The 13,112-nt window shown below is 36.2% G+C and overlaps 1 protein-coding gene across 2 annotated transcripts in view; it reads left to right on the plus strand.

Moving 5' to 3' along the window:
- Positions 1–202: 202 nt before the first annotated feature.
- The window catches only part of LOC110291107 (bifunctional heparan sulfate N-deacetylase/N-sulfotransferase 4), a 328,990-nt gene continuing 316,080 nt past the window's right edge, over positions 203–13,112 (plus strand). For both annotated transcript variants that reach the window (XM_021158063.2, XM_029474782.1), the window contains exon 1: positions 203–634. The gene's annotated coding sequence lies outside the window, so the exon portion shown is untranslated. The remainder of the gene's footprint in view (positions 635–13,112) is intronic.

A 13,112-nucleotide genomic window follows, 5' to 3' on the forward strand; every position in this document is an offset into this window, starting at 1 on the left:
ATTAGCTTCTGCTGGAATGTGTTCATGTGTAACATCCCACTGCCTGGATGACATCACAACAGCTTCAGGTCCTTGAAAGTCTTGAGGATGATTAGCTGAAGGAATTGGCTGTTTCTGCCAATCATAACCCGGCAGAGCTGCCTTCATAGTTCTGGAGATGTGAGAGAAAAAGGGAGGGAGGGAGAGAAGGAGGGAGGGAGGGAAAGACCGACTCCAGCTAAGCAAGAGGCACAGCAGCAGTGGCAGAAGCAGACAGGAGCAGCTGGTATTCCGGTGATTAAATAGTTCTCATAGCCTTTTTGCTGTACCCGGTCTGCTCCCTGGGGTAAGGCTCGTGTCCGAGAAGGAAGCTGCATTTTAACGGTGTACTGAACAGAGGTCTGAATCATTCCAGCTGGCTGCTTGTTTTGAAAAGGACAATGTGTGTATAAATAAAAAGACTGCTGGAAGGGTCCAGACACCAGCACCGGAGCTGAGGAGTGCTCTCAGAATCCTGTTGAGGCAGATGGCACGAACTGAAAGCTCCGCTAATTAACGTGGAGCCAAGTAATCCTGAATTCTGGATATCTCATTTTCTAACTCCGGATAAATTCAAGTTAGCAAAAGAAAAAAAAATATTGAAATGCTTCTCTAGGTAAGTTACTGCCCTAATTTGTTGAAATTGACAATGACGGGGTATGTGTGGCTTAGCTTCATAAACAAGTTAAACGCACTAAAGTTTTATTTGTGAAAGATTTATATAGAAGCAGATACTTTTAGAGCCAAATTCAATCTCCCTTTCTGGCGTGTGTATACATACCTGTCAGTAAGTAGAAGTTATATTTGCATTGTATATAGAATGTATTGCCCTGCTGTAAAAAAGGAACTGAGCAGCAGATTAATTTTAAACAGTTACTCTGACATTTGCACCAAAACACCTCCCTGGATAACAGGTTTGTCCTGTTTCTACTGGACCTACTAATTTTGCAAACTCAGCTTTCAGTCATAACTGTGGCTGGTATTTTAAATGTTTCCTAAGAAGTATTACTTAGAATGTGGCATGCAAATTGCCCAAGATGAGAACTCTTCTCCTTGAGACATAAGATTTATAGGTGTTCTCTGTTTTGATGGAATTTTGAGAGAAACAGCTGGCACACACATTTGAAACTGAACGACACTGGCATGTGCTGTTTATCAGGAAATAGATGCTATCCCCTAGCTCATATTAGAAATGAAAACATCTCAGGGTAATATCTTAGATTGTGAGCAGGACACCGACACCTCAGTGCCATATTCACACACACCACACACACACACACACACACACACACACACACACACACACACACACACACTTCCAAAGCCCCCTACACAAAACACATTGGAAAACACGAGATGTTTAAAGGTGGTCTTAGTGTTTCTAATACTTATGTCAGAAGAAATCAAAGTTTAAGAACATTAAAAATTGATTTCCTTTTAACTTGTCCTAATTTACAAATTGATATACTTTTTCAGAAGAAGTGTGTTGTTTATTTTGGTAGGCTGTGTTCTGCTCCTCAATTAACTTTGAGAAAGTTTAATGAGTTTATCCTTTCTGTCAGACGCTCCTTTTTATGCCTTCACAGTGTCTGTTCTAGGAGTTTTCATTTACATGGAGGCAGAACTTTCCAATGTTAAGTCTGTAGCAAGATATTAATACATTTCTGTCATTCAGGCTTAGTTATCCACTTTCTTGTCAACTTCATAGTTAAAATCCTGTATATTTTGGAATAAGAAGAAGCTGGTAAAGACAGAAGTTACTAAAATTACTTTAATTTCACGAAAACTAAGAGACAATGAATTTCTCCAAATGATTTTAATGAGTTGTTTTTTTCCAGATCACAACTATTTTAATTTGTTTTACTGGAATTGGGCCAATTAGCTATAAGCAGAAACTTAGGTAGTGATGGATAATTTGTTTTCTTTGTTTCAATAAAGTTTAAGTCAAGAACATAAGACCACTGACCAGAAGGATCTAATGATGTCACCAGCATTTCCCAAACATTACAATGTTTAATAAGAAAAGAAACTGTGTCATTTATGTTTATCTCTGGACAGAAATAGATATTTGAGTATACTATGATTTTTGCTGTTTTTCCCTAGACAATTCTCTGGCAGCCTATAGCATGAAAGTCATCCTTGATGGAAAATACAGATAAAAATTCTGGTGTAAGTCTTTTATAAAAGAAAAGCTTTGGATAATTTTATTATATTTTATTTTTAAGAAATCAATGAGAAAGCCATCTGTACATAATTATATAGATCATTCTTTTGCTTTTGTCTGAAAATAAAATAATCGCATGTTCATATATAATGCATGTATATACATCCACCTGAGAAGCAAGTATCTTAGATTTCATCTGGCATGAAAACTAATATATCTATTTGATACTGATTCAGTCTTCCTCCAAGAATGCTACCATGCCATGATCATATTTTTTTAAAAAATACATCAAATTCTTAATTGATCTCAATGTCAGACCTAGTGTTTCTAAATGCTAAATAAATGTTTCTTATCCATACAAGAGTTGAGCTGAGAAGTTTAATGTATCGTGATTCCCTCACTTTGTTTTTACTGAAAAAGCGAGAATAAAATACCATCATGCTATTTCATTTACTAGCAACTACTCAGGGAGAACAGAGAAACATTTAGCATACTGTGTTCAAACTAGAAGCTTTCTGGCTGATGCTGCCTCTCCAGATTTAAAAAGCAGCTGGGGAAACTTATAAAGTAAAGCTAGACTATCAGCCCTGGCTGTCAGCCAAGCCTGAGGAGCCATGCACCCAGAAGCCTACTCTTTTTTCCCCCGTGGGCTGAAATTTATTGATAATGCATTATGTTTTAAGTCTAACCTGTACAAACTGGAATATTTCAGGAGCAAATATATTGCCAGACTAGAGCAAAACTGTAAAGTAACAAAGATTTCTTCTTTATCAAAGGTTGCTGGGATGATATCATAGCCTAAACCCTATAAAACACAATATGTACTGGAAAGTACAGGAAGGGTGAAATGCCTTGTCTATGTACTAGCTTGGAATAGCAGCAAGACCAGAAGTGCCGTACATACATGTGCCAAAACAAAGAACTTCAAGGTTTTATTCAATCAACCAACTCCAAAAAGTCAAGTAAAAGTAGGACTTTCATAGTCTTGTAGCTAGACAACAAAAGGTAAACTCTCCTTCATTGTGCACCTCCTAAGTAACAAGCCAAAAGAGATGCTGTCTGTTGTTTATTTTAAGTTCACAAAGTGAGAGAAACAGGACAGGTGCCAGACACTATGTATGCCATTGCCTTCAGCCATCACGATGTAGCAGTCAGCCAAGCTTTCCTTGACACTTTAGGAACTTTCAGCCTATGTTGTTACACGGAGTGTTAAGTGGCCTCTTCTTTAGACTTATTCTGCTTAAGCTTCTGCAGCTAGAGCAGTTAATGATAACGGATTGCCAAGCTTCCTGTTTCTAAAGCATCATATCACATTTTAGGCTAGTCACAATTTTATTTAAGTAATAATACTGAATTGATAGATTCCCCCCCCTTAAAAAACTCAGATAATCCAATAGTATCAAACTCACTAAAGCATCAGATATTTCAAAACAAATAGTTCTGAGACAATAATAGCTTTGAGATAAAAATACTAACTTCCTCTACATTCCTACCTGCAAAAGGTTTTGCAGATATTACATGATACATATATTTGCTTTGTCTTGTAACTTTTCATATTAGTTTAAAGATATCCAGGAGTGAGAGGTTTTAACAAGATAATTTGCCTCATGACAAGTCAATAATTACCTTTAGATGTTGCTATGAACTCATACGAATATAGCACTTACAAGTATTTTGTAAAAGAATTACTTAAGACACTTTGTTAACTGTAAATGAATAATCATTATCAATTACTCAAACTTAAAGAAGTGCCTGTGAAACATGAAGGGATAAAATGACTTGTATCCAAATGTTTGAGAAAATACTTTGGTGCATCCAGGGTTTTTTGTTTTTTGTTTTTTGTTTTTTAAAAAAACCCAAAAACCACTATTGGGTTGTAGAATTGAATTTTCTCTTCCAAAATCTTACCTTACTCTTTACAAGAACAGTTGTTGGAAATATTTGAAAACCTCAATACAGAAAGCAGCATTTAGCAAAGTAAGAGACACATACATATCAGCAGAAACACCTCATGCTCCTAAGTTAGAAGAATCCAAATCCAAACATTTTGCCCCCAATATGTAACTGCTTTTGCTTTTCTTTTCTACCTACTTATTTTTATTTATTTATTTATTTATTTATTTATTTATTTATTTATTTATGGAAGTGCTGGGGTCCAAACACAGGACTATAAACTTTCAAGTGCTGTATGCTAGGTTACCTCTTCTCCTCATTAAAATTATTTAATAACATTTGTCTCTAAGCCCATAGGCAATGAAAGGTAACAGACCAGGTACAACATGCCCAAGCAAGGAGTAAACATAGGCACACACTGCCTCTGATGCTTTCTCTCCCCACCTGCTGCCACCTTTGCTCCACTTCACCTTTCTTCTTCATTTGCATTGATTTGGTCACCCCCTACTTTCCTTTCCTCTCTGTCTCAGTTTTCCTTCTTTCATCTTTCTCCATCCTCACCCCCATTCATTTCTTTTTTCCCATGGCAACTTTAGTGCACAGTTGATGAGTGCACTACTCCTATTTAGCATGGCAGCAAATATAAGACCCAATGTGAGCACAGTAAGTGGGGAAAGGCATGGTGAATATTGGCAATAAGGAACAAGAGAAGATAAAATGGAAAATTTGCATCAGAAATGTAGCTCTCAGGATAACAACTATTCTTCTGCTATGTTGTTAGGGAATTTACTTTTCTAATACTTTCTACAGAGTGCTTGGATCCCTGTGCATAATACTCTCTTTCATGGGCAGCAACATTTTTTTTTAACACCAAAATACACTATAGAGTTAAAAATAAAATTATAAAAGTAAATACTCATTAAAATTGCTATTTGAACACCATTATTAATAATTTATATATTTAGTAGTTTAAAAATAATAACAACTGCATGCAGCCCAAAGGCCAGATGCCATGCTAATGAGAGAAGAAGACGGGAAGGACAGATATTGTACACATTTAGATGGTTTGGCTTAACTCCATTCCTGAATCAGAAATGCAATTGTAGACTGCTGATCCACAAAATTTGTCATATTTCATCAGACTTTTCTAAAGAGTTCTTGAGGCACTGAATAGGGTTTCACGCCTACATTAAAAAATCATTTAAACCTCAGAAATAAATATAGCAACACTAAAGATTAATACAAGGAGAGGAAACAGATGCGGTAGTGCATATGCTCCTACAAATGCATATAAAAGTCCTAATTCTGTTCATTACTCTAAAGTGCAAGTGAATAATTAGAATCAGGATTTAAATCTGATCTGCTTCTCAAACCGTCTCTCCCTAAATTTCATGTCACTCCAAGTAAGAGTTCACATATTCTGAAAGGTGGAGTAAAACACAAATATCGACTTGTAAATGATACTTATTAATTCATTGAAAGCACGTGGTTCTTCAGATAACAATTTCTAAAGAAGCTTTCCTTAGAATTACATAATGACGAAAATGATGCGACAATTGACCAATTGAAGTTGAACTCAATTTAAGACTTAAATTACTCTATTTCTCATTTCCACAGAGAAAAAGGCTTTAATGATTACATGCTCATGTTCATAATGATAATGATAATAAATATTATTTTCTTTATTATGTGATAGATGCTAGGAAAAATGAAGACCATTCTCATGAGGATCATACTCCAGTTGGAAAAAAAGACATGGGCATGAATCCTCTAAGGATGAATAAGTGAAAATGGGGATCAGAGCTATACATGAGAATTATAAATATGACTGGTTAGTGAATATCCTTCTGAGAAACTATCCCTCAGAAAATAATCCAGTGAACATTCGAATGCTGAACTCAGTGGGATGATATTTTTCCTCATAGCAAACAATAAAATAAAAATGTGATTATTGCTAGAAATTTCTTAATATATGCAAAATAAAAGTCTGGAGTATGTATCTGACCATTGGTTATCTCCTCAGTTCTCTGGAGCTGCAGGGAATGATTTAAGTTAAGTCACACTTTTGGTGACACTTTTTTGAAGAAAAGTAATATAAAGTTTTACAAAATAGAGTTTTCATTTTTTTCTCTATACTTCTCAGTTCTAAGCACTTAAAAAACTAATATCAACATATGTTATCTTAGATCATTCACCATGTGTATATACTTGAAAGCTAATGAATGATACTGTTGAAACCGAGGCAGTAGAAGAGCCCACTTCCTAACCTATATTCATGTATTAGTGGGAGTATGAACTAAGATTCTAAAACCATCACACAGCTAACAAGTGCTGGTCCTAAAGAATTCTCCAGATAATATAATTACTGAATATGTAAAAATATACATTACTTTCTCCAACTACAAAGTAACTTAAGCTCAACAGTCTATTTACTATATCATTAATATTGCCTTAGAGGGTATTAGTGAATCATATTGTCAGTACTAAGGAAATATTTATCAATAATCCTGCTAAGCAGAGATCTGACATCACTTGGTCTATCTGTGATTCTTAGGTTCCTAATGCCTTGTATTATGCAGTCTTCTCTGGCACTTCTTTTTTTTTTTTTTTTTTTTTTTTTTTTTCATACAGACACAGGCATCACTTTTGTGTCCCATAGAGTTCTCACCCAGTGCCAATTACCTTACAAAATAATTGATATGCCTGTGTTAGCCCTCCATTCCAATGTAACTAAAGCTTTCAGTGGTGAGAATGTCTAGAGTGTAGTCAGGGAACATGATTTTCATTAATGAAAACCATGAGGAACAGATAAAAACCATGCATGTATTGAAGAAATGGCAATATTTGAATAAAAAATGCTACCATGGGCCAATATAGATGCATTAATTGGTGGAGGCATACGTATTGTAATCTGGAATACAATCAAACTAAAATATGAAAGATAGTAGGGTATTTCTAGCCAGTATCAAGAAAAGTGGTACATCTTAGAAATCATTGAGATTCCACTCAATCTAAGAAACCAACAAAACCAATATAAGTAGATCTACCCATCAGAAAGACTTAGAAACATAGCAACATTTGCCTTAGAACACACACACACACACACACATACATATATGTGTGTGTTATATATATATAAAACAAAGCTTTATTACTCCTTTGCCATATTATGATTTTAACATAAAAAGTTTGCATAAGCAGTCTCTCTACCTAATTCCAGCACTGAGCAGAGCAAAAGTTTGTTGAAATGTTATTTATATTATATCTAAAATCTTTAGAAATCAGAAGTGATTAAAATGTCTTTATGAAAGTTTAATTTTCAAAATGTAGACATTTTATTTTATTGGACTTTTGAGCTAGTCCATTAACTAAGATAATCAAATAAGGGCATTGATAAAAACAATAGCTGTGCTTTCTAGGAACTTTTATTTGTTCATAGAACTTCTTTAAATAATTTTGGGATGCAAACTCAATTAAATATACATTTAAGCAAGCCATACAAATTAGTTTTAATAACAAATGTCAGGAACTAGCATAAGGCATCATAACAGTAAAGTCTGGATCACTCAATATTGGTTTTAAGTCTGGATAGCCCTTTTTATGAATAAATCTTCAGAAGATTAAAAAATAAAAGACTTTTGTGCTAGAAATTCAGGCCCTGTGAATGGGGTTATAATGCCTACTTTGTAGAATTACCTCAAAGGTAAAATGTGAAAATAAATTTTAAAAATACTAGCAAATTTGGAAACTTCAGACATTTTTAATTAAGGAATCAAATTTTAATTACAAGCATCATTAATATGACCTTAACCTATAATATAACTTTGGCTCTGCTTCCAAGCAATCCTTAAGTGATGGGGTTGACAGTGGTCAACCTATTTTCAATACTCTTCACTCGGAAATAAAGATCTAAGTCATCTATTTTATCACATTGTCTCTACTATATTTGCATCATGTTTGAATATTGATTAATAGGATCAAACTTCATTGATGAATATTTTAAGGTAAATTCATCTTGGCCTTAAAAATTAACAATTAAATGAAACATGGGAGTAAAGAAAGTTGAGCACAGATCAGTGTGAAAACCACTAAGAAAATGTTCCTAATAGTCTAACTTGACTCGCAGCCATGGCAGAGTAGTGGGGTACATGCAAATTGAAGGAAAGAAGCAAACAGGCCTTCCAAAAATGAAATCAGATTAGAAGAATCAAGATAAAATGTTTCTTAGATAGTCTGTGGTTCTAAATCTGTAATGGGTTAATACATGAAGTAGGCAGAGACCTCATTCTAAAATTTCTATTCAGTGAGAGAAGACACACACCTAACCCTTGAGACACTTGAGGCCCCAGGGAGTAGAGAGGCCAGACAGGGTGGCGGGGCATAGAGAGACATCCTCTTGGAGACAGTGGAGGAGGAATGGGATGGGGAACTGTTGGAGGGCCGACCTGGATGGGGATAATAACTAGAGTGTATAAAAAGATTAAAGATCATTTTTTAAAAATTGCTTGCTGCTCTTCCAGAGAATCCACGTTCAGTTCCCAGTACCTACGTAAGCTATGTCATAATGACCTAAAATTCCAGCTTCATGAAATCAAACACATTCTTCTGGTGCCTTAGCTGACTTACACACACACACACACACACACACACACACACACACACACACACACACACGGCATGCACTCTCTCACACACATAGATGCAGAAATAAATTTTAAAAAATCTTTAAAATAAGAAACTAAATAACATTTCTAGTCACATTGCTGTAGTCACCCCATGAAACCTAAGACATCTTGCTTAACCAGTCCTCTTTACTACCTATACCAAACTAGTTCACAGCTTTCCATCCCAGATTACTAATATTATCCTGGGCAGAGAGAATGTTCATAACTTTGATTTTAGCTTACCACATATCTATTTGTACATTTTAAATTGCTCTCATTCTTCTACAAGTTAAACTTTAACTCCAAGTGTCCAAATGTGTTCTGAAGATGACTATCATATTTTACATTTAATAAGCATTAATTTTTACTAAGTTGACTTGCTGAGTGATGGTTTTGGTGCAGTGCTTATTAATCCACCATTAACATTGCTAGACTTCAGTTTTTAAATCCAAATATAGAAAGAATTCAAGATACATGGTCCCTGAAAAGTAACAGAATACTTGGAATTATTCCAAATCTTGTCTCATCAGCCTATATTAGTTTTTTTTTTGTCTTTCCAAATTATCATTTGGAAATCTTGCATTAGTTTTGGGTGGGAATATAGTTTTACACATTACCTCCCATGTTTTGCGTACTGATGATCAAGCTTCCGTTGCATTATGTAGTGTCTATAAAAAGGTAAAATAAAACATAGAACAAATGTATGAAAATAGTGAAAATATTTACTCCTCTACATACAGTAATACCCAGATGGTCCATAGCAAATTAAATAAGTCAACAGAAGACACAGAGGATACTACTCAGGTTGGAAACAAAAATCAGCACAAAAATATTGTCTACTTAATTGTTTCTTAATAAGCTTATTTCCAGAGAGAAAATATCTTTCTTGGCATTCAGATAAGTGATGCAGACTAGCTGCAATGGAATGTGGACATTGTCAAATCATGGTAAAATATCCCCACATTCATTCTTTAACTTCTTACATAAGTATCACGTTAACTAGAATGTATGCTTCCTCATACACAAAATGAATAGTGTTTCTTTAGTGTTCACTTTCTGTGACCGTGTGCTGTCCTCAATATTGAATGTCACACGAAAACCTTGATAGCAACACATGATGATAAGAAATGAAGTGAAAGCTCATGGGCTCTTCATCTGAAGCACAGAGCAGACTCTAGCTATACTGCCCAGATAGATCTAAATGTTCTCTGGGAATTTTATATTGATTACTTTAAATGACTTTACATGGAAGGCTGGTGGTGGAGAAGTAATAGTTGAAATTAACTGTAAGAGAGGATAGTCTTTAGTTAGTTCCAATGCTGGCAAACTTCATTTATAATGATAAAGTAACACATAACTTCAGAAAGAATATTACTAAAATAAAGTTTGTAGGAAGTTTATTGTACTGACTTGAAGAAACAATTGTAACAACATTAGAAAAACATTGAAATCATATAACAAAATGCCAATTAGACAAAATGCAGTTACTCTTATAACTTTCATTTTAAGAACGATCCATGTAATTCATTGAGATGAAACTTTTATGTCAAATATCATGTATTAATCTTGTTTACTCCTCTGCTCATTTAGAAGTCACTAGGTTTCTATATTCTGGTTTCATTGGTCTCTATCTTTTTAGAGACTCTTAGCTGTAAGAATACAAGAGCAAAGCGAGTGCTTTGTATTTCATGGGTGACTCATTCCATGTTAGACTGCTGAGATAATTAACAAGAATGTAAATCAATACATCTGCAAACAATGGCTTCTAAAGAGTGAGTATTGAGCTAGACCAAAGCAATCTTTAGTTGGTGCCAATCATCTCACTGCTATTGACTCCAAGTTGGATGAACTTAAGTGTCCAGAGAAAAGCATTGAAACTGAAGACACTATTCCATGTAAGTAGGAGATTGCTCATGTTATCACTAGTCCTGGATCGAGATTGCTCACGATTCCATGGAAGTAGGAGGCTCAAGCAAACTCTAGTCCTGGATGGAAGGTATTCTTTCTGTTTCATGCCCCCCTTTTCTCTCTTCCTTTCAAAGCAAAACCTCTCATTCTGTATGTTATTGAATATTTTAAGTATTATTTGCTTACTCGTTCCTATTTATTCATAACCATTTCCTTTAACAATTTAACAAGCATATGAAGTGCTAGTTTTAATTATGGTGTTTTTATACAATATGATTAAAACAATTTCCAGTCTTCTGAAAATCCTACTCTTATGGCTTCAGTTGTGGAAGTTTTCTCATTCTCTTAATTCTTTTGGAACTTTGCTGAGGGATCTCACTTGCTTATATGTGTGTGTTCCTCAAGACAGAAAAAACAGCCTTCTTGTTAATTCCCCCTTGTACTATCCCAGTTGCTCTCAAATTGCTCACCATTTCTGTCTCCTCAACTTAGTATATTTTACCTTGATATCATTAGGGGGAAAGGAGGGGGAGGGAATAAGTTGGGTAGGATCAGATGTGGGAGGAAGGAAGGAAAAGTACAAAGGATCAGTAATTTGAATGGAGGTGTATAGCCCTGAACATTGGAAAACTGGGGATAACCACTAGGAAGTCCCAGATGCCAGGGACACAAGAGGTCCAACAGGAATGGCATTAATTGAAATACCAAACAAAGGGGAGAGTGAATCTGTAGAAACCATATCCAGTGGATAAACACAGTCTCCAGTTGAGGGATGGGGCCACCCACTCATCTCAAAAATATTAATTCAGAATTGCTTCTGTCAAAAGGAAATGCCGGAATAAAGAGTACAAGCAGAGACTGAAGGAAAGGTCATCCAGAGACTGCCCCACCTAGGGATCGATCTCATCTGCAGAGACCAAATCCAGACACTATTGCTGATGTCAAGAAGTACTTGCTAACAGGAGCCTAGTATAGATGTCCCCTGAGAGGTTCTGCCAGAACCTGACCATTACAGATGTGGATGCTCACAGTCAACCATTGGACTGAGCATGGAGACCCCAATGGAAGAGTTAGAGGAAGGACTGAAGGAGCTGGATGGGTTTGCAACCCCATAGGAAGAACAACAATATCAAGCAACCAGATTTCCCAGAACTCTCAGGGATTAAACCACCAACCAAAGAATACACATAGAAGGACCCATGGCCCCAGCTGCATACATAGCAGAGGATTGCCATATCTGGCATCAGTGGGAGGGGAGTACCTTGATCCCTTGGAGGCTTCATGACTCAGTATAGGGGAATGCTAGGGCACAGAGGTGGGATTGGGGTGACAGACCCTCATAGAAGCAGGGGAAGGGGGAGGGAACAGGGTATTTGCGGAGGGGAAACTGGGGATGGTGGTAACATTTGAAGTGTAAATAAATAAAATAACCAATAAAAAATAAAAAAGAAGCCAGGCGGTGCACGCCTTTAATCCCAGCACTTGGGAAGCAGAGGCAGGCAGATTTCTGAGTTCGAGGCCAGCCTGGTCTACAAAGTGAGTTCTAGGACAGCCGGGGCTATACAGAAAAACCCTACCTCGAAAAACAAAACAAAAACAAAACAAAACAGAAAACAAACAAAAATTGTTTCTTTTTTTAAAACTTATTTTTAATTAGATATTTTCTTCATTTACATTTCTAATGCTATCCCAAAAGTCCCCTATACCCTCCCCCCGCCCTGCTCCCCTACCCACTCACTCCCACTTCTTGGCCCCGGCTTTCCCCTGTACTGGGGCATATAAAGTTTGCTAGACCAAGGGACCTCTCTTCCCAATGATGGCCAACTAGGCCATCTTCTGCTACATATACAGCTAGAGACACTAGTTCTGGGGGTATTGATTAATTCATATTGTTTTTCCACCTATAGGGTTGCAGATCCCTTCAGCTCTTGGGTACTTTCTCTAGCTCTTACACTGGGCCCTGGTTTCCATCCTATAGATGACCATGAGCATCCACTTCTGTATTTGCCAGACACTGGCAAAGCCTCACAGGAGACAGCTATATTAGGGTCCTTTCAGCAAAATCTTGCTGGCGTATGCAGTAGTGTCTGTGTTTGGTGGCTGATTATGGGATGGGCCCCTGGGTGGTGCAATCTCTGGATGGTCCATCCTATTCTCTTATATCCAAACTTTGTCTCTGCAACTCCTTCTATGGATATTTTATTCCCTCTTCTAGGGAGGAATGAAGTATCCACGTGTTGGTCTTCCTTCTTGATTTACTTGTGTTTTGGAAGTTGTATCTTGGGTATTCTATGTTTCTGGGCTAATATCCACTTATCAGTGAGTGCATATCAAGTGACTTCTTTTGTGATTGGGTTACCTCACTCAGGATGATATCCTCCAGATACATCCATTTGCCCAAGAATTTCATAAATTCATTGCTTTTAATAGCTGAGTAGTACTCCATTGTATAAATGTACCACATT

This window comes from Mus caroli, chromosome 3 (assembly GCF_900094665.2).
Source record: "Mus caroli chromosome 3, CAROLI_EIJ_v1.1, whole genome shotgun sequence".
Lineage (NCBI taxonomy): Eukaryota > Metazoa > Chordata > Mammalia > Rodentia > Muridae > Mus > Mus caroli.